This window comes from Prionailurus viverrinus, unplaced genomic scaffold (genome assembly GCF_022837055.1).
Source record: "Prionailurus viverrinus isolate Anna unplaced genomic scaffold, UM_Priviv_1.0 scaffold_61, whole genome shotgun sequence".
In the NCBI taxonomy this organism is placed as follows: domain Eukaryota; kingdom Metazoa; phylum Chordata; class Mammalia; order Carnivora; family Felidae; genus Prionailurus; species Prionailurus viverrinus.
In genome coordinates, this window is record NW_025927623.1 from 742,443 (window position 1) to 764,645 (window position 22,203).

Sequence of the window (22,203 nt, forward strand, 5' to 3'; positions counted from 1 at the left end):
CAGCTCCAGACTGTCGCAGGCCCCAGAATGGACCTATTTGTGGAGTTTACATCAGTCTCCAAAGGGGTGGGGAAGGCCGTACCCCTCCAGTTATAGGGCCCACTCCCTCTCATTAAATAAGCAATAAATGCCCACTGCACCAACTGTAGAAATAACAGCAGAGCACAACAAGGAAATAAAATCATCCGCCGTCCCAGCTCTCTAGGGACTAACCAGTGTAACTATTTGAGGGTACTTTCGGGCTGGGCCTTTCTCTAAATGTGTGCCTGTGACTGGGCATATATATGTTTTTTGGTTACACAGAAATACATTCTGTTCTATAAAATACATCCACCCTCTCACCCCACACTTGTCTCAAGCATGTTTTTAGGTCTTCAAACATCCCTCCACGTCACCCCTTTGGAAGCTGCCTGGAACCCCTGTGGGTTCCTCATCGCCCCAGGTGGGCGCTGGACTTAGGTCCATCTCTCCTCTCCTGGTAAACAAAGCTGTGGGACCGTCCCATCAATGCGGCCTCTGTGCAAAGGTTGGGATATTCTTCTAGGACCCATTCCTGGAATTTCTGGGTCACAGGGTGGGAGTGTTTTGATGTCTCTGGGTACACATAGACGCTGACCCAAGAGGTTGGGCCAACACACCTCTGGTGGCAGTGATGGTGAGTGTTTGGCCATCTCAGGGCTCCAGAAGTTTCTCTGTTGGGGCAGAGATGAGCTCAAGGTGCTGGGTGGCACTGTGCCCCACGCAGAATGCCCTTACTCGACGCCAGGTCCACAGGAATCAGCCGTGAGACATGCCGCAGAGGCTGTGTGACCAATGGTGCACCAGGTTTGTGCTTCTGACCCCTCCACTGGCTGTCGGGGAGAAAGTAGCTAACAGCCAGGGCCAGGTCTGGGGCTCGCCCCTCACCACTGGCCTCCAGAGTCAGTAAGCAGGGTGCCTCTCTGGGGGCATGGAAGCAGAGACACAGAGAAGGTGCCCTTATCCCTCAGGCGTGAGGCTTTTTGCCCACCGGCTGGGGTTCCCAGTTCTGGTCTCACAAGCGAAATGACTCTGCCCCAGTCTCTGCTTCCTCATCTATGAAACGGGGCTGATCTTCCCACCTCAGAGGCCGTTAATGAGGCTCCTGGGAGCTTACAGACTGGAGGTGCCTTGTAAACAGATGGATGTGAAGCGTTGCCATGCTGGCTCATGCCCGGGCTGTCCCGCCCAGTCCCCCAAACCCCACCTGGGGCCTCCCTATGAAAAGGCCACAGAGGGCTCCTGCCCGCCCACCCTCTGCCTTCCTGTCCTGGCTCTGGGCCCCAGACAGCCCTGCCTGTCAGCCTGAGGCCCCACCGCCCAGCAGCACAGTGAGACGATTATCTCCAGGCTGGCCTCTGTGCCCTTCTGTCCTGCCAGGCAGTTCTGCCCAGGAGCTCAGCCTGAGTCTGGAAAACTCCCTGCTGGCGGTGGGATGGGGGTGGGATGTGTCTCTTTGCAACGCCCCCTGGGCAGAGGTGTGGAGAGGGAGATCAGGGTGGCCAAGCAGGGGCCCTGGGTGAGACCCCAGGGCATCTAGTCCCTCTCTAGGCCTCAGTTTCCCTGCCTGCACCATGAGGGTGTTTGTCTAAAGAAGTGGTTCTTCACTCTGTGTGTGTGTGTGTGGGGGGGGGTGCGTCAGGCCATCTGGGGACAGTGATTCATTCATCCCACTTAGTAACCATGCAGTCCCCACTTTGGGCCAGGCTCTCTAAGAGCTTAGGACTGACTCACATCACCCTCACAGCCAGCCTGCGATGTGGGATGTCCTTATCTCCACTTCACAGATGAGAAAACAGAGGCTCCAGGATGTGATCAGGGGGCATTATTCTGAGCACAGGACGATACGGAGTGAATAAGACAGACCCATCACTGTCCGTGTGGACGGAGGGGGCACACAAGAAAAGTAGATAAGGATATGTGCACAGACAAGGCCGCTTGGACCAGTACAGAAAGTAGGAGCAGCTGCACGAGACAGGAGAGACACCAGCCAAGAAAAGCCCCTAGGAAGAAGTGACCGGTGGCTCTGAAGGGCGGGGCTCCGTGTAATGGACAAGCAAGGGAAGGGCCTGAGGCGGGAGCCAGCTGTGCACGTTCAAGGTGAGGGTCCCTCTTGTGGCGCACGGGGCCAGGCCAGGCATCTGCTGCAGGAACGAAGCCTGGCTTGGAGAAGGAGGCCCACTGAGCCCCCCAGTACCACCACTCCAGCCCAGCATGGAGCCCAGTTCGGGGCTTGAACTCATGACCCTGTGATCAAGACCTGAGCTGAGATCAAGAGTCGATACTTAATGGCTGAGCCACCCAGGTGCCCCAAGCTTCTCAAGGGCTGTAGAGGGCCCCGAAGCCTTAGTGGGGGTAGGGGGGGTGGTGTCTGGATAAAAGGGGAGCCCTAACCTACACCCTCGGTTCATGGGATGGAGGGGCTGGGGAGGAAAGCAGCTCAGTGTGTGGGGGCTTCTATTTCAGGGGTGGCAAGATGCCATCACAGCTCTGTCCCCCACATGGCTGGTCTCTGCTTGGGACACAGAGCACTCTCTGGGCAGATGGCTACGGCCCAGGCAGAAGGCCTTGGGTGTCCTTGGCCCACGGGGTGGGCTGGTGGCTGCAGCAGTAGCAGGCAGAGTCCTTCTGTGGCTCAGCCAAGTGGGTGGATGGAGGCAGTGTCCCCACTGGAGGGTGAGAGTGGGGGTCCAACCCAGCCCCTGACCTCCCCAGACTCCAACCTACAGAACACCCAGCCAGGTCCTCCCCCAGCTCCCCTCTCTTACCAGCTATTCCCATATGGGGGGGCCCATTTTGGTGATAGCACTGCCACCCACCCAGACCCCCAACGCAGACCCCTGAGTACTATAGTCTGTGACCCCTTTGATGCCTTCCTCTCCCTCCCCGCCCCCTTCCCCTCCCCCCCCCCCGGCCTCGGGCTGACCCTCATTAGACACTCCGCTCCATGAGCTGCCTTGGCCTCCCCCTCGGACCACCTCTGGCACTTCCCATAATGCCTGCCCCACCCAGCCCAAGCCTGGCATGGGAGCACCCTCTGGACAGCGCTTTCTGGGTGAAAGAAAGAGAGACAGACAACAAACTTCAGGCTGAAGGAGACAACGTGGGACATCCTTCTCTCACCTGACAAACACCGAGAGCTGTTCTGCGTCAGGCTCTGGCCTGTCACTAAGGCCTGGCTCAAGTGCCACCTCCTGGGCATAGCTCCCCAGGGTCTCTGGTCCCTCAGTCAGTACAGAGATAGTTGCAGAACACAAAAAGGAGGGAGGTGTGGCTGGAGGGAGCAAGTAGGGGGAGGCTGGAAGGCTCCTAAGGGCCTGGCCCGGAGATCCTATGACCCGATATGTGTGCAATGTCAGTGAGACAGATGTGGCCCTAGGAGAGGGGGTGAGCAACCCTGCTGTCCCCAAGCCAGAGTCCACACCCTGGCTTTCCACTGATGGGCTAGGTGACCCTGGGGGAGAGCTCTGTCCTGTCAGGGCTCATGTCCCTGTCTGGGGCTGCCTGGTAAGGATACCTATCTGAGGCCTGATGACAGGCTAAGCGCGTGTCTACAGAGGCAAAGCCATACACACAGCGTGGCTGGGGAAGGCTGCTGGAGGGGAGGACGCCCTGTGTGTCTGGCCCGTGCAACACCCACCCTGCCCGTGGAGCTCTGGGGTTGGCAGATCCTCACCCCTAGGCTCCAGGAGGAAGCAGCAGCCCTGAGAACAGGAGGGGGAACCCACACTTGGTCCAGGGAACACATCAGCTGAGCGCAGGACCCGGACCCGGACTACCCAGGCCCGAATCCCCTTCAGCCCACAGGGCCCTTGAGGCTAGCTACGTGCCTCCTGGAGCCTCTAGCTCTTCATCTAAGGAAGAGCCTCCAGACCCTGCTCTGCCTCTCTGGTGGCTCTGAGCCTCATAGGTACCTCCTAGTGAGCGCTCTCTAACCTGGGAAACGCCATGGACGAATCTCGGGCCCTGTACATTCTGGCTGCAGAAACCCAGGCCATCTGAGGGCCTCACCCTTGCTGAGAAATTGCTCTCCCCTGAGAACCCTTTTGTGCCGCCAGAAGTCATCTCTGTGAGTCCTCACTCTGGCCTCAGGGGCTCGGGAATGGCCCATTTACAGATGCAGGGCAGGCCTGCCCCACAGCCCTCACTCTGCCTCTCCCCCAGGCTGCTCCCCTCCAGGGAGACAAGGCACAGACAGGATTTCCCCCTCCCTGAGGTGCTGGTTAAAAAGGGTGTGAGGTCGATCTGAAACACAATTTTTTTTTTTTTTTTTTGGAAATATACGGTGCCCCAGGTATAAAAAAAAAAGTGTTTTTTTTTTTTTCTTTAAATACATACTACTGGGAAAAAGAGCAAAGATGAAACGGTAAGAAAAATGATTTCTTGTTTATATGTCCCAGCTTGGCTAAGAAGGATGGAGGTGCGGCAGCCTGGGGTGGGAGGTCAGCTGGTCCCGGGCATCGACATGGGGGTGGGGGGCGGTCCGGAGAATTTATGTAGATACACCCAGGGGTAAACCCTGTCCTCCCATCCGTAGAGCCCCTGGCACTCAGGGTCAGTGAGTCCAGGCTCTGTGCTGGGGCCAGAGGCCGGCCACCTGGGTGAAGGGGGCATCCTTGTGTGTACCTGTGGCTTTGGCAGCTGTGTGCATATGCCCACTACCCAGCTGAGGCTGCCAGCTTGGCCTATGTTGCCCTCTGCTTCCAAATATACTCAGTGGGCTGTCTGTAGCCTCGGTTTACTGCCCCGCCCCCACAAACACACACAAGTGAATCCTTCCCCTACATGGTCAGGTGGGGCTGACCCCACCCGCCCAGCTCCAGAGGCAGCCAAGTGACAGAAGCTAGCTGACTGGCATACAGCCTTCCCTAGGCCATGGAGGTGGTTTTGGGAGTGGCCATGAGCCCCAGGGCTGACCAGTGAGATGGGAGACCAGAACTCCCACAGGGGAACATGACCCCAGGGGCAGACAAACAGGATCGCAGAGTATTAGAGCCCCTGAAACCAGCCACACTGAAGCAGACCCCTGGGCTGTGCCCGGATAGTAACCATTCAAATCTCTTCTGACTCGAGTTTCTGTCCTTTGCCACCCAAGGGCTCCTGGGTTAAGTATGCTCCCCAGCCCCGGCCTGGCTTCCTTCCCTTCCCAGATGTCCATGTTTCTTAAGCCCCAGTGTGTCCCAAAGCTTCTTTCTGTGTGGTGAGAATCCAGAGAAGGCAGGGGACGAGAACAGTATTTTAGGTCACAGATCCACCATGTGCTTTATTACCTCACTGAATCCCGACGGCTACCCTGCAAAGCTGGAATTATTGGCCCCACTTGACAGAAAAGGAAACTGAGCTTCAGAGAGGTTAAGCCATCTGTCCCAAGCCCCACTGCCACCAGGTGACAGATACGGGGCTCCATCTGAGCAACTTCTTGGAGGGTGGCTGGGCCCTGTGGCAGGGGGTGATATTGGAAAAGCCCTCGAGAATGCCAACACAGTGCCCCCTCCCAGCTCTGCTGTCCCCCCACCCCCCGCCCCAGTCTCAGGGAGCTCCTCTGAGGCAGCCTGATCACCCAGCAGCCCTGGAGATTGTCGGGGACTGAAGCTGACCCAGGATGGGGGATTGAGGGACTTGGAAGGTGCCTGCAGCCATCTGGGTGACAACAGAGTGAAGCCGAGTGTTTCTCTCTTGTTCGATAATGAGAGCAAATGTGAGGAAGGCTCTCTGTGTTATCGCAGGGCCCAGCAAGCGTGGCGAGACACAGGCTGTGATTTTCAGTGAGGGCTGTGGTGATTAAAAATGCATCACTTCCCTTATTAACCATTCCAAACAGATGCCGGGACCGTCTTGACGAGGAATGGAACCGCCGAAACCAATAAAACATCTTGCAATTAGCCACACTCAGACGGGCTGCCCGCTAAGCTTTGAGGCTGCTCCAGTGGGACCCTGTCACAATTGGATGATTTGTCGCTCTGACGACAGGCCAATGCACCAGTGTCCAACAAGGTCAGGCGTGACCGGAGACTGGGAGACTTGGGGCATCTCCAGCCCAGGCCTCGTGTCCCCAGCTCATCCCCAGAAGGTCAGGTGGACGAGAGTGGGAGGCCAGAGTCCTCCATCTGGGGTCTGTCCAGGGAGCCCAGCCCCCGAGATCCCAGGTGGATCGGGCCCTGAGCCCACACCACACTCGGTCTGGCTTCAGCCCCACTGTCCCCAGCCTCACCAGTCTTGTCCTGGCTCTCCCTCAACCCATGACAAGTCAATTTGCCAAAATCCCATTCACTGAATAGTCAATTTGCAGGACGACAGGCTCATCAAAAACACTCGATTCCCTTAACCTTTTTGTGTTAGTTGGCCGGGTTACGTTTTTGCTTTCAAATGGCATTTGAACGAAGGTTTGATTTGTGTCTCCCTGAGAATGGGCACAGAAGGACAGAGGGGACAGAGAAAGAATGAGGTGGCTGTATTATCACCCACACAGGTGGCACTGGGTGGAGGCTGAGCGGGAGGGAGTGGACGGTCCACAGGCACAGGGGAGCAGACAGGCCCACTTGGGGGAGCCTCTAGGTGGGGCCGGGCCCAGGCTTTGGGAGGGTGGGGTGCTTTGGGGTTAGGGTCTCTAGGGAGAGCTCCAGACTCTCAACCTTCTTGCCAGGGCTGACCAGGCACCGGCTGGCAGCAAAAGGGGCCTATGTTGTCTTTCTGGGGTAGGGAAGGAAGCAGGTCCCCGTGCCCCTGGCTGGGGAGAGGTCAAGGGGTCTCACCTGTCAGGGAGGGGAGGGCGGCAGAGGTCAGTGACCACACAGGCTTCTCCTGGAAGGACCAAGACAGGGGGTTGCTGGTCTTCCTGTCTCGTAGTAGCCCATCAGACCTAGCACCGGTCCTCAGCCCTTTTAAAAAGTCAAACCTGTTATTTTGAGACCCCTGTAGATTCACTGGTAGTTGCTGAAAGTAATAGAGAGAAATCCTACGTGTAGAGGACAATATCACCACCAGGATACTGACGTTGTACCGTCCATCATCCTAGATTTCCCGTTTTACTCCTACTCATGTGCATGCGTCTGCATGTGTGTGTGTGCCCATGTGTGCACGTGTGCGTTTGGTTCCATGTCCTCCCATCGCACGTGCAGGTTCACATACCCACCCTCCCAGTCAAAACACGCAACCGTTCCATTACCAGGAGCCCTCGTCCACCCCTCTCTTTTACAACCCAAACCTTCTGCGACCCCCTTCTCTGTTCTGAAACAGAGCTCACAAATAACGGATCTATCTACATGCATATTTTAAAACACAAGTCAACAGAATGCCCTCACTGTAACAACACAGAAAAGGAGCAAAGTGACCCAGAAGGAAGTGACAGGCATCAGGTGTGATAGCGGTGGGTCTGGCTGTCCCACAGGGCAAATGAGGAAGTCGGCTGCCTGCCTCTCTAGGCAACGGTGGCTCCAACCCAGACGGATGCAGGGGCTTGCCGGCCAGTCGGTGCCACAGGAGATGCTGCCCTCCATGATGGGATCCTTTGAATGGTGACAGCACTTGGCAAAGCTCTGAACATACCAAAGTCTGATCTGCCCTCGACTGTGAGAAGAGCAGTGTGTTCCTGGGAAACTCAATGTATATTAAAATCATATGAAATGCATCTTGTAGCTCGGATGTCGAATGGAGTGAGGTCCCAGGCTCGGTTAATGACGCACGGATTTTCAATCCCGTGAATCTGGGGTTAGACATTCGCAGGTTCTTGGCTGTGCAGGCCTGCCCCACACGGTGCACGGAGCTAGACCTCTGGCCCCTGCCAGCCAGACACCTTTCCTTGAGGCCCCCCTAATGCCTGCTAACATCTCCAATGGCCCCAAGGAGGCAGTGTGGCCCTGCTGAAAGTCCCCACAACTCACTCTCTGTCCCCACACGGACAGTTCCACCCGTATCTGTCTCCCCAGGGGCAGGGGCTGCGGTCCCCCAGGATCCAGCCCAGGCCCGGTGCTGGACAGGTGCTAATAAATGTGCCCAATAGGGCTGATCTGGACAGAGTCAGCCAAGGTGACAATGGTGAAGCTATGATGAACTGGCTCCCCTGAGGCCTGGTGGGTCAGGGCTTCCCATCAGGACACTGCTGCTTCCTTTAAGGGCCCGTTGGTCACCATGTCCTCCAAACTGAGCTTTTAATTGGCTCAAATACGGAACTTCAGAGCAGTGATTGGAAAGGAAACTGCTTTATGCAACTGGCTTGGCAGCTGGGGCATCTCAATAATAAAGCACATACAAGCAAATACACAGAACTTCCCTGAAGGACCCGAAGGAAGCAGACACAGCAGTGTCCCTCTAAGTAGAGGGACAAGGAGGGAGGAATTGATTTTGTACTGTGTACAGACATTTTGAAAAAATGTTTATTTATTTCTGAGACAGAGAGAGAGCGATTCTGTTGAGTGCAAGCCAGGGAGGGGCAGAGAGAGAGAGAGGGAGACACAGAATCCGAAGCAGGGTCCAGACTCTGAGCTGTCAGCACAGGGCCCGACGCGGGGCTCGAACTCACAAACTGTGAGATCATGATCTGAGCCAAGGTCAGACGATCAACCAACTGGGCCACCCAGGCGCTCTTGTGTACAGACAGTTGTGTTCCATGTGGATGAATTATCTCTCAATTATATGAATAAATAATCACCAAAAAAATCAGATCGAAGCAGGTATTACTTGTGTAATTAAAAATTGTTTGAGCACCTACTGTGCGCCAGGCACCCCCAGAGAGCCCATCCCCCTGGAATGCTTATGTTCTAAGGACTGGGTTCTGGATGGAGGGCCCAGAGCCCCCTGAATCTCCCCTCTGTCCTGGGACAGAGACCCCAGTGAAGGCAGTGGAGGCACTGCCAGGTGCCCAGCCAGTCCCACCCCTCCTGAGTCAACGCCAGGGGTCCCCGGAGCTAAGCGGTCCAACAGAAAGTGCGAGGCCTGCATCGCTCAGCCTTTATCAAAGAAAGGGTAGATCAGAACCACAACGAGAGACCACTTCACACCATGAGGATGGCTGTTATGAAAAACCCCAAGCACAAAATAGCAAGTACTGTTGAGGATGCGGAGAAATTGAAACATGTGTGCATTGTTGGAAGGAACGTAAAATGGTGCAGCTGCTGTGGAATACAATACACTGGTTTCTCAAAGAATTAAATATACAGGCACCTGGGTGTCTCAGTCGGTTGGGCGTCCGACTTTGGCTCAGGTCACGATCTCGCAGTTCGTGGGATCGAGCCCCGCGTCGGGCTCTGTGCTGACAGCTCAGAGCCTGGAGCCTGCTTCGGATTCTGTGTCTCCCTCTCTCTCTCTGCCCCCCCCCCCGCCCCTATTCACACGCTGTGTCTCTCTGTCTCTCTCTCAAAAGTAAACACTAAATTGTTTTTTTATTAATCAAATATAGGGGCGCCCGGGTGGCTCAGTCGGTTAAGCTCAGGTCATGATCTGGGCTCAGGTCATGATCTGGCAGTTTGTGGGATCGAGCCCTGCGTTGGGCTCCATGCTGAGTGGAGAGCTTGCTTGGGATTGTCTCTCTGCCTTCCCCCCCGCCCACCCCGGCTCTCAAAATAAATAACTAAACAATTTTTAAAAACTAAATACAGAATTACCAGATGATGCAGCATTTCCACTTCTGGGTATGTAACCAAAAGGATCAAAAGCAGGGTCTGGAAGAGATGTTGGTACACACATGCTCATGGCAGTGTTATTCACAAGAGCTAAACATGGATGCATCAAGTGTCCACTGATGGGTGAACTAATAAAGAAGATGCGGTCTATCCACACAATGGAATATTCTTCACCCCTAGAAAGGAAGGACATTGTGAGAGACGCTACAACATGGATGAACCTTGAGGACGTAATGCTAAGTGAAATCAGCAAGTCATGAAAGGACAAATACCCTACCTATGATCCCATTTATATGAGGTCTCTATAGCAGACAAAACGTAAGTGGTGGCGGAAGCTGGGGGAGGGGAACGGGGAGTTAGTGTTTAATGGGGACGGAGTTTCAGTTTGGGAAGATGAAAAGGTTCTGGAGATGGATGGTGGGGACGGCTGCACAACAGTGTGAATATATATATATATATATATATATATTTTTTTTTTTTTTTTTTTTTTAATTTGGGGAGGGAGGGGCAGAGGGAGAGAGTGAATCCCAAGCACTGAGGGCCTGACCTTATGACCCTGGGATCATGACCTGAGCCGAAATCAAGAGGACGGTGCTCAGCCAACTGAGCCCCCTGGTTCCCCAGCACTGTGACTGTATCTCATGCCACTGAGATGCACCCTTACAAATGGTTAAAATGGTAAATTTTATGCTATGCGTGTATTTTACCACAACTTTAAGAAGAAGGTTGTCGGTGCCTTGCCAGGCCAGGGCCTGCAGGGCTGCCGAGAAACAAAGTGGGGCCCTGCCTGCAAGGGACGCCCCGAGTCTGGTGGGGGAGACAGGGAAGCGGGTAGTCGGTGACAACAGAGGGCCCTGTAGTGTGGCACAGGGGAGGCCCGGGGATCCAGGAGCCCAGCGAGGGGACCCATTTGCCTGGGGAGTCCAGAAAGAGGCACGAGCTGGATGTTGGGGCCTGAGGTGAGGGGTGGAAAGGGTATCCCTGGAAGAGGAGCCAGCAGGGGCCAGAATGTGGAGGCGTGAACTCTGTCTCCCAAGAGCCTGGGCAGGGGTGGGGTGCAGCGGGGTCAACGCAGGACAGGAGGAGCGGGAGGCGGTAGGGGCCCTGGAGCCAGAGACGGGGAGTGTGCGAGCAGGGCCACCCCACTGCTCCGCGGCGCCCGTCCCCTTTTCTTCCCTCCGTCTCTCCAGGGCTTGGGCCCCTGCGGCCTTGTTCACCGCCGCTCCGGACCGCAGCTGTTTGCTGTGAGCGCCCCGCCAGGGATGGCACACAGACCGGGTCGGATGAATGAATTGGCGCGTGGACGATGACCCCACGGTGACCACGTATGACAGGCAGACTCGGGTGTGTGCGGAAGATTCAGGGTGTCTGAATGCAGCTTCCCCTTCTTGGAGCCACCGGCCCCTCTCCTCCCAGCCACCCATGCGGCCCGGCACCCGGCAAGAGCTGACCCTGCTGCTCTGCTTCTGGGTGACAACACAGGCCCAGAGAGGGCGAGAGGCCTGCCCAGGATCACAGAGCCAGGCAGGGCCAGAGCTGGAGTGGAATGTCCTTCTCTTGTTCTAGAAGACCCTGGGAGGGCCTCAGAGACCTAGGGGCAGGGGTGAGGTGGCACAGAGACAACAGGAGCCAGAGTGCAGGTGGGGTGAGACACGCAAGGGAAAGTGGCGGCCTCAGATAAGCCTGGTGGGTGCTCAGTCGGCACCCAACAACAATGCCTCCTGGGCCCCTGTTGACCACAACAGAACCGGGGTTAGACCATGATCCAGGGCCATTCTCAGGAGCATCCTGGCTCCCAGCCCCTGCCATTAGCAGACCTGCAGGGAGCAAGCTGCACCCCTGCTTAGCCAGCCTCTGCCTCGCCAGCAGTTTTCCTGGCTGTCCAAATGGGGTGTGGAGGTCCGAGGCCCTAGGATGTCACTAGTCTCTGGGGACACATGTGCCCTACTACGGGCATGGGAAAAGGACAAATGAGAGCCCTGTCTGGCCTCCCCTCCAACTCCCCCCACAGTCCAGCCATGTAACCATGGCCACCACCCCTGATCAGGACCCTCCATGGCTCCCTCCCGGCCACTACCTGCAGAGAGAGTCTACTCCTGGCACTCCAGGTGACTTCTGCCTTGGGTCCTGCCCACATTTTCAGTGTCGTCTCTGTCTTTTCCCTCACGCTCGGGGCTAGGACCAGACGTAGCTGCTTTCAGTAAAAGCCTTTAGGATACGCACAGCACCGGAGCTGGGCTTTAGGGGCTGGCTGTGCAGCCTCAAGCCCTGTGCTACCCCCTCACCGGGTGCCACCTGGGACAAGTTATTTGATAACTCAGTGGCATTGTGAGCACAATAGGGATAATAAGAGCCCCACCTCCCAGGGTCACTGTGAAGGTCAAATGAGCTTATGCCTGCAAAATTCTTGCGATTGTGGCCTAACATTTGTGTACCGGGAGTGTTCTTCCCTCCTTGACCACCTGGAAAATTCCCATTCACACTACATGCCTGCTGTAGGATGCAGTGACCCTCCCCATCGCCGGGTCATCTTCCTGTCCCGGCCCTTGGCCCTGTGTATTGAGAGTGTCTGTTCATGTCTGTCTCGCCCACCGGCCTTCAGGCTCCCAGAAGGCAGAAACTATCTATTACTCAGCAATGTGCCCCACTGTTTAGGGCAGTGCCCACTGCAGATCCATAATTCATTCATTCAACAGAGATTTACTGAGCAGTTACTATATGCCTGTGCTTTTCTAGATGCTAGGGTAGCAGCAGCTAACACACTGTCAACCTCTCTGCACTGGTACATTCTAGCAGGTGAACCAATCAACCAACGGGAGCGGGCAGATGGAGACAGCGCTGGGCAGAGAAGGAATAGAGGAATGTCAGGTGAGGGGCCACGGAAGTTCCAGCCAGAGTGAATGAACGAATGAGCAGGAGGCGCCCCACTTCAGCCCCCAACCCCCCAGAAGCTGTGAATTTCACACTCAGTGCGAACTCCCTGTAGCCCCAGCTTTCCGTGTTCAAGCAGCAGGATGTGACGTGCCCGTAAGACGGTGGTTACCCTGTTAAGTGTAGTTACAGTCTGAAAGGGGCTCACCTTAATTAAGACACCATTAATTAAGCCGTCAGTATGGTAATGATCTCAGTTGTTAGCAAATTTGATTAAGGAGCTGATTCTGGAGGCCTCGCGATTTCCCCCCATTGCATTAATAAATCTCCCGCTCGTGTCATATTGCTGTCCTTTATCTTGTTCACTCTGCCACTGCTGTAAGTGACTGAGCGCCCACCCCCCCGGCGGGTACTCACCCTCGGACAGAGCCCAAATGTCATAACACTCTCTTAGGGTCTGCTCCAGGGGACACAGAGGATGGCCACCTGGACGAGCTCCTCTAAGCCACGGGGCACCCTGATCCTGCCACGCATGGGGACCCCGGAGCGAGTCGGTCGAGTCTGGCACGTGACATACCAGGGGAGGGACCCCACTGTCGAGGATACAGCAGGAAACAGCCACGTGACCTCGGCCACGCTCCTACCCTCCCTGAGCCTCAGTTTCCTCTTCTGTAAGATGAGATCAACAACACCCCCATTCTAGAACAGTTGGTGAGAACCAGCAGGGCAACTGGGCGGAAAGGGCTCTGAAGCTAAATGGTACAACAGTATGTCGGCCAGACGCTCCCATGCTTGGGTTTCCAGCTGCCCTGAGAGTTAAACAGCCAGAGACACGCCGCTCCCCATCCCCATCCCCCCTACCGCATCAAAGCGCTGGGAACAAGGGTCGAGCAGCAGGTGCTAGGAGAGCCCTGGTTCTGGGCCACGGTGAAGCGGGGAGCAAACACACAGGGCTCTGTGTCTGCTGTGCAGCCTTGTCAAGCAGGCCTGCTCTGGGTCCCAAGTCTTTCCCTAAAAACAATGGGGCAATGGCTCATCTCCAGTCGCCCCCTCCCCAGCCTCTTTGCCACCTCTGGTAGCCATAGGTTTGTGGCAGCACCTGGGTGCTGGATGTCACGGTACCAGGCTGTAGGAGCCCGAGAGCCGGAGGAGCATAAAAGGACCCACACAAATGAGAGGCAGGGAGCACAGAGCCCCCCAACAGGCCCTCCCTCGGCACCAGCTCAGCCCCTCTCCCAGGCAAGCTGGGCAGGGCAGTGTGGGCTTCGTCTAGGAGACGAAACTGCCAGGAGCTTAAACTGCAGGTTCCAGGGCTCCTGGCGGACCGAACCAGTCTGTACTGGTATTGGGGCAAGTACTGGATGGCAACTGTGTCCCTGGCAAGACCGTGAGCAGATAGGCTTGGGCAGCTCCTGGGCCCGGGCAAAGGTGTGGCAGGAAGAAGACAGCCGCCCAGGGAGGGCCCTCTTCCCAGCAACGGTGGCGGATGCAGCAACGGTAGGGAAGGATTTACTATTTGTTTCCAAAAATACAGCTAGGGCCTTGTCACAGCGAGTGAGAGAGAACACTGGGGTGTCCTGCTCACATCAGCACCGCAACCTGTGGGCTTTTCCACTAAAAAAGCAGATGAACATCACAGCAAACCGTAGACACAGGCCACCTTCACCACCACCCAGGGCTCCTGTCGGGGCCTGCTGGCGCATGGCAAGAAGTATGTTTATTTTCCTTCACGCTCCATTAGCGAGAGAGCTGTCCCTCCACGGAGGGGTGGGGGTGCTGCTTAACTGGGAGCTCCACAGGTCCTTGTCACGGTATAGGGTCGTGAGGCCTTGGAGTGGCCCCCGAGATGGCCCCCTAAATAAGGCTCCAGGCTTCTCCTTTCTAGTCCTGGGGATGGAGCCCAGCCCAAGAGGCTCCAACTCTGTTCTCTAACCTTACAAGGTCTGAGGTCACTGAACAGCCCCGGAAAGCTGAAGTGTGGGGCAAATTGCCTAGGGCAGGTGGAGATGTGGAGCTGTGTCCCACCCTACAGCTCCGAGCCCTGGAGGAAGGATCCTGCAAGGCCAGAGACGGAAGGTTCCTCGCCCCAGAAATGCACGGTGCAGAGCCCCAAGACCGTGAGGCAAGCTGGCGTTCTAATCCGATGCCCCCCCCCCCCCCCGGGAAGCCTAGCTTAATGAGGCACGGACTTTGGTTTCCATAAATACCTGGACCCGTGATGTCACCACCCCGTGCAGAGTTTAACAGCTTCTGCCACTGGCTGTAGGCCCAGCAGACAAGTGGTCTGCCGCTAGCCCACAGAACACCTGCGTGGCCCAGAAGGACACCAACGCCCCTGCTCTTGATGGCAGGCCAGAACTTCACCTGTCCGTGGAGGACACGGCATCCTGTCCCCACCCCGACCTGCCTGCCAGCCTTCCATCAGGCACGGCAGAACTGCCGGTCACGGATGAGCTGGGCAGGAGAGGCTTCTTCCAAATAGTCATGCTGAGGGCTATACCAAAAGCCGAAATGGCAGTGGTGGCTTTGAAAACCCTGGATATGGATTTGGGGGGATTACTTGCCCTCAGCGATAGGGAATTTCACAGCCCAATGGAGACCTGCTGACTAACAGCCTTTTCCCCGTCTTCACCACCAACAAATACCTCCACTGCAGGGCACAGACGCTGACAACCTCTGCCTGGAGGCCAGCTCCCTCTGCAAGACACCTGCACAGCAACCCCCCTCCCCCCACCAAGCCCCCACTCTGGCTCCAAGCTCAGCTGGGGCCCCTCTGGCCTCCGGCCCGAGTTTCAGGTGTAAACCTGCCACATATACTCACAAGTAGCGTCTTCTGCAAGCCATCCTGTCTGGGGGCAATTTTCCCCTTCCCTCTCTCTCCAGCTGGGAAGGTTCCGCGTGGTTAGAGGAGGAGCAGGATGCTCAGCCCAGAAGTGGAAGGGAATAAAATTAAATAGAGGGGTGAGTCACATTCCCTGGGGGCGGCAGGCTCCTCCGCTGGGGCGGGAGCAGCGGGTGGGGTGTGACAGCAGCAGGCTCCGAGGGGCCCCGGGCACAGCAGGGCTCACACCATGCCCAAGAGCCTGCCAAGTCGTCCAGTCACCATGGTCGCCAGGTTGGGCGGGGGCGTCGGCCTCGCTGGTACCTGGGACCACCTCAGGTTTTTTCCCTCCCGCACATCCGGGGTGGCTGAGCGCGGGGAGGAGGGGGTGCTGGGGGGAATCTGCGCAGGCTTTGCTCTCGCAGCATCCGGAGGAGGGGCGGGCGCTCACGAGCCTCCCCCCCGCCCCCCCACCGCTTCTAGGCGCCAAGGAGCAACATAGTGCGGCCGCGCTGGACCGTGACAACTGCAGCATCAGGCGCGGCCACCCGGCGGCGCCCTCGCGGCAAAGCCACCCGCCCAACGGAGAGCACCCGCACAGCGGGAGGGTGCCGCAGCCTGCCGGGGCCCCTTCCTGGCTGGCTCTGGAAACCTGGAAATCTCCTTGCTAATATGCACGACGCTGTCCAGAGCCTGCGATGACGCTGCTTTCCAGGGTGGCTTTTCTGCCTTTGGCACGGAGTTGTGCAAGCCATGGAGCACAACAGGCTGGCGCCCTGGAGTCAGGCCCACCGGTTCCAAGGCTGGCTTTGACCCCTAAGGACCTCGAGGCTGTGGACAAGCCGCTTCCCTTCTGGGAGCCTCGACTGATGCTATCGTGAAATGGGATCATAATAGCTATGTCACAGGGGTCCAGGAGGGCTTGTCACACACAGTAGCTGCACAGATGCATAGCTGTTATGATGTGTGCTGGCCATGTCCTGGAGCTAGGGAGAATTTCTGCGGTAGCTGTGGAGCCCATTCATTCCTTCACCACTCACTCACTCATTTACTGTTTTTGGACTGGCAGCTCAGTGATGAATAAGGCGATGCTCTCATGGTGTTCACCTCTTAAGAGGGAAACAGGAAATCAACATGCAGTCAAATATATAATTTTACACGGTAAGGAGGAGGACAAAAAGTAAAGCCGAAGAGGTAGAAGGGAGGGGGACAGCAGGAAAGAAGGAGGAAGCCATCTACATCAGATGGGGTGCTCAGGGAAGGCCTCTCTAAGAGGGCACGTGTGGGCTGAATAATGGAAGATCCCGGGAAGGAGCATTCCAGGCAGAGGGAAAAGCTAGTGTCAAGGCCGTGAGGCAGGAAGGAGCGGAGTGTGTTTGAGCAACACTGAGGAGGCCAGAGTGGCTGCAAGTGGTGAGCCACAAGGATGTGAGGGTGTAAATCAGGAATCCAAAATCTACCTCGTATATGTACACACCTATAATTCTTATTTCCATTATAATCTTTACGACGTCAATGAGGTATAAGATTATCATCGTATTCTCCGGGGAGAAAACTAAAGCCAGAGGTTTAGCAGCTGGCCCAGAGCCACACAGCTGGTGAGTGGTATGGCAGGGGAGTCTGGCTCTGGAGTCCCGGCTCTTAAGCCCCTGCAAATCTTCCTCTTTGGGAAGATCACATGAGATAATGGCTGTGAAAAGCCCACCCACCCTGGGCAGCTGTGAGGGCCATTCCCTTTTTCCTACTCTCTCTGGATTCTCAGACTCACTGAAGTTAGGGGAAGGAGGGATCCTGCATCCTTAAGTTTCGTTCCTTCCTTTGGACAGTGGACAAAATGGAGCTCAGAGAGGGTGAGTGATGTGCCTGAAGTTGCACAGCACTGGGTGGCAGAAGTGGGACTGGGACCCAGTTCCTCTGGCTCCATGTCCCTTATGTGGCCAGGGTAGAGCGGAACATCTGAGTGACTGGTAAATGGCATCAGAACAGCACGATGCTTCCTGATTCACCTCCTATAACAAATCTTTGAATGACCCAGCTTCCTACACAGGGGGCTTCCCTCCCTGAGAATAATGCACTCATGGACATAACTGGTATTTCTGTGGGCTTAACATGTTACAGATCCCCCTCCCCTCTCCCCTGTCTCTCCTGGAGTTGGACAAGTTCTTTTGTTTTTTATTTTCGGACAAGACTTTAATAACAATACAAACATAGCAACAGCTACAGCCACGAGGGCTTCAGGAGGACCATTTTGCTTCAGATCTGATCTGATGTTCAGTGAATTCGTAGAGGCACTGTACCAAGTAGGTTGATTTTCCCCTCCTACGCAGAGAGGTCTCACCTCTACACAGCAGCAGAGCAGACTCGAAGCCACCTCTCTGTGACTCCCAAGCCTGGGCCCTAGCAACTCCCTGCACAGCCTCCTCCACATGGGGATTATTTTATCACCCCCATCTTCCAGAAGAGGAAACTGAGGCTCAGAGCCCAGGCAGGCCCTGATTGCAGCGCCGGCACCAGCATCCTTTTCCTGGGTTTCCTCTCCTGCCCCAGTGCCCCAGGGAGCCTCCCCGGAGGGCCAGGACACCCCTCTGCATATTAACTGCTCTTTGGCATTTTCTCCTTATAAACAAACTTGCATGTCTGTTTCTTGTATGTTACGCTGTTATTTCGAAATAGGGCACATGGCAAAGACATGACATTTGGAAGCAAATGCCAAGAGCGTAGGCACCTGGGCTGTGTTACAGGACACCCGGGCTGTTTTTGATTTCTGATGGTGGGTGTCCACCACAGGGTCAGGCACCAGAGAGTCCCCAAAACTCGTGGATCCAAGGCCCAAGGCCCGGCAGGGAATCGGCGTTGGACAGCTGCAGCTGCCACTCACTCTCAAGGCCCCTCTGGAAATGCCTGCACAACAACCCCTCCCCCCAAACACACAGCCACACCTTGTACCTGTCTGTGGCCCCCTGCAAGCAACCCAGACTAGAATGAGAAAGTGGCTGACAAAGAGCAGGTGGGGAAATCTTCCACACCCAGGACTCCCCTCCTGGACTGGAAAATTCCAACCTGCAGGCTGACAGGCAGATTCACACAGGGAATGTCTGGCTCCTGCACCCTGCTGCCCATGTGCCCCCATCTGTCCCCAGCACGAAATGAGGCGCAACGGCATTTGGAAAGAGGCAGGACAGAAAGGGCTGGAACACACAGTCCACAGATCCCCAGGCCACAGCACCTTTCAGGCTGGCAGCCCGGGAGTCCCAGGGATTGAACCTCGTCCACGGGGGCAGTGTGGAGCTCCAGTCCTTGTCCTCAAGCCACCAACCGTTCTAGCCGTGGGAACACAGAACTGTCAACATTCTGACTCTTCAAAGCTCAGAATCACAAATCCTTCAAATCCTGGATTTTTTTTTCCCCTTTTAGCGTAAGCTCCACATTGGAAAGAAACAGAACCTTAATTGCACAAATAATCTGAAAATCTCTTCTCTTTCAACACAATGAAGTCCCCTTGACCGCACCCCTACATTTCACTCCCTTTGCCCACCTCCATAGAGGTAACTGCTGTCCTGTGTTTGGAGCACATGCTTCCAGAACTTTAGCGAAGTCTCTAGCTAGCTACATTTATATGCCTATAGAAAATATGAAGAATTACATGGACGGACCTTAAAAAATGGCATCATACTAAGTTATGAAAGTTTTAAAACTTTAAATACACCAAAAGTCATAAAGAGAGATACAGTGGGGCACCTGGGTGGCTCAGTCGGTTAAGCGTCTGACTTCAGCTCAGGTCATGATCTCACGGTTCATGAGTTCGAGCCCCCTTCGGGCTCTGTGCTGATGGCTCAGAGCCTGGAGCCTGCTTGGGATTCTGTGTCTCCCTCTCTCTATGCCCCTCCCCCGCTCATGCTCTACCTCTCTCTCTCTCAAAAGTAAAATATTGAAAAAAGAGAGAGAGAGAGAGAGAGAGAGAGACAGTAAACTCTGTTGTCCGCAGGGCCTCCTACAAGAATCAGACCATCACGAAGCTGATGGAAGCCGCGTCGCTGCCTCTCTTCTGCCTCCTCCCCAGCCCTTCCCTCCTCACATTTACACAGTGAGTTCACTGCAGAGTGAATCATTCCTATACAGCGTTCCTACTCAGACAGATGCCCACAAAGGGCAGGGATGCTTGCACATGTTTTTAAACTTCCCACAAACAGAATCACACTGCACGTCGCTTTCTGCGATCCTCTTTCCCCAGTCAACATTCCACTCGGGACATCGACTGATGGAATCTCTAAACCAGACTCTGCTGAGTGGCCAAATCCTAGGCTTTTCTGATCACAGCCGTGGGCTGGGCTTTTGTTGCTGAGAGGGGCCTGGCAGGCTCGTGCACAGGCCTCATTTGGTTCTGAAACCGCCTCCCCCACCCATCCCACCCCTGCTCCTCACGTGCAGGCAGCGGAGGAAGGGAGGAGGCAGCTACTGCAAATATCTCAGGAAATGCGTGTGGACTCCTGGAATCTTGGCAGACACCCTCTCTGCACTGCACCAAAATACCAAGGTGCCCTGTCCCCTGTACTTGGGGAGAAGACAAGACCCTGGCCCCTGGACGGCTGTAGGAAGGGGTCCCTGACATGCCGCTAGAATGCAATGGCTGCTGCTTCTCAGGGCCATTTGGAGCCCCGACCGATGGAGATTTGGAAGCCCACAGGGCTGGCATCAGTCTCTGCCCTCCCACTGCTGTGCCAGGCTTGCCAAGGACGGCCCTGGTCTCCGGAGCTGGCTGAGGCCCATGAGAAGCGAGGGGGCTGTGGCCAGGAGGACGCTGCCTTCAGAAGCTCCTGCTACATCTGGGCCGTGCTGGTGCAGGAAAGGGGGTGCGGGAGAGGGGTGCTGCTCCATGTGTCCACTTCTGCAGGGGCTGAGCCTCTGTGTCCCGCTCACCTGGAGGGCAAGAACTAGCAGGAGCAGAGGGTGCTGGGAACAGCCCCTGCCTTTCTGAGCCTCCACTCGTGAGCCTTCGAGAGCCCCCCGGAGTGATGGAGGGCTGGCGTGGCTGTGAACGAGAGGCACCACTGGTCAAGTGCAGGCGCCCTGAGGCCCGTGTAGGATGGACCAACCACAGACCCTAAGCCAGAGCTGATGGGTCTGAGTGTGCCTGGGGTGTAGGCTCCCTCCCTCTCCTAATATACTGCTTCTCCACTCTCCCCCACCCCAGAACCTGCACCTGCTCAGCAGGCAACGTAGCCTGGTAGTCCAGGCTGGGAGCCACCTCTGCCACCAGCCATGTGACTCTGGGCGGGTGACCCAATGTCAGCCTCTGCATCTATGCACGGAGGCTCACAGGGCATCTCCTTCTGCCTCCAGGCAAGGTCTAAACGAGTTACCACGGGCAAAGCCCTTAGACCAGGGCCTGGTACTGCCTCCTTGCCCCAGAAGTGTCAGCCAGGCTGGTTATTGTTCTCGAGCTGGCCGGGCTGCTGGAAAGTTCACAGAACTGAAATTCGCAGGGAACTGGAGCTAGAAGATGGGCGTGACACCTCCCCACCACCCCAGCTGAAATGAGAGCCTGTGGTATACCCCAAACCAACCTCACAGCACCTCCCGTTTCTCACCCTCCTGACGAATTTGACTAATAGTTTTCTTAAATCTAAAAATAGTTTTTATTTAAAAGAGAAACTTCCTGTCACTGTGGTAAATCGTGTACTTGATGGGCTAGTTACACCACAAATAAATACTCAGATAAATAGGGTTATGAAAGAAAAATTGCTCACCTGAAGCCCTCCCTTGGCCTCAGGGGTCTGAATGTCCCTGGCTGGAAAACCCCGGGCTGATGCTGGGGACACCAGGCAGGGTGGGCACAGGGCAGACGTCGGGGCGGGCAGCGGGGATGGCCCTGCTCGTAAGCTGGGTCAGAAAAGACCAGGGATACGTGTGGCAGTGTTGGGGAAGGTCACAGGGCTATCCGTGGTCACTGTGGGGGTGGCGACTCACTTTCCTCTCCAGGAATCCGTCTTGCTTGCCTCAGCTGCGGGGTTCTGTGTGCCTGTGTGTGTGTGTATCCACCTGTGTGTGTGTGTGTGTGTCTATCTGTGTCTATTTTTGGTGATTGGCACCGCTCCTCGGAAACAGAGTGGAAAGGCCTCAGGCCCATATGAAGGGGACAGCAGTCCTCTATGGCCACCTTATGTCATTGCCACAGGCTGGTCTGCTGGGTGGTCTCCTCCTGGGTCTTCATGGGAATCTGCGAAGTCATGCTGGGCTGTGTGTGTGGCTGGGGACCAGCAAGTGTGCCCAGCCCCCAGCTCACAGGGCCATGAGCATTTCATGACCACAGAGCAGCACTAATTCTCTATTCGCTTGTATCTTCATCCATAGAATGCTGACTACTTCTTGCTTTGGGCCTGGCCCAGTCTAGGCAGTGGGGCTACAAGGTGAGATAAAAAGCCATGTGTCCTGCCCGGAGGAAGGGAACACATCTTGAGGCCTTGACAGCCAACACCTCTCCCTGCCCAGCTGCCTCCCCTCCTGGAAATCACCCCTGCATCCCTCTCAGTGTCTGGGGCTCAGGTGGGCCTGACTCTGCTCCCAAGAACAGGCATGGCACTCAAGCTGGGCCCAGGAGAGGCAGGCCCAGACTTCACTGACACTGTCACGAGAGAGAAGCTCTGAACTTGAATTCAAACTTAAATCTGAAAGGTATGAGCTGGCACTTTCCATCGGGCCCATTGAGGAGGAAGCCAATGCAGGGGGAAGCTAGACTCAGAGCAGAAGAGGGACAGGTCCAGGGTCGGGACTGGAACTTCTGGATCTAGCCATGCCTGAAGCTTTGGGGATATGTGAGACTCTCATTTCATTTAGGCCAGTTTGAAGTGGGCACTCTGTCACTTGCAAGCAAAAGTC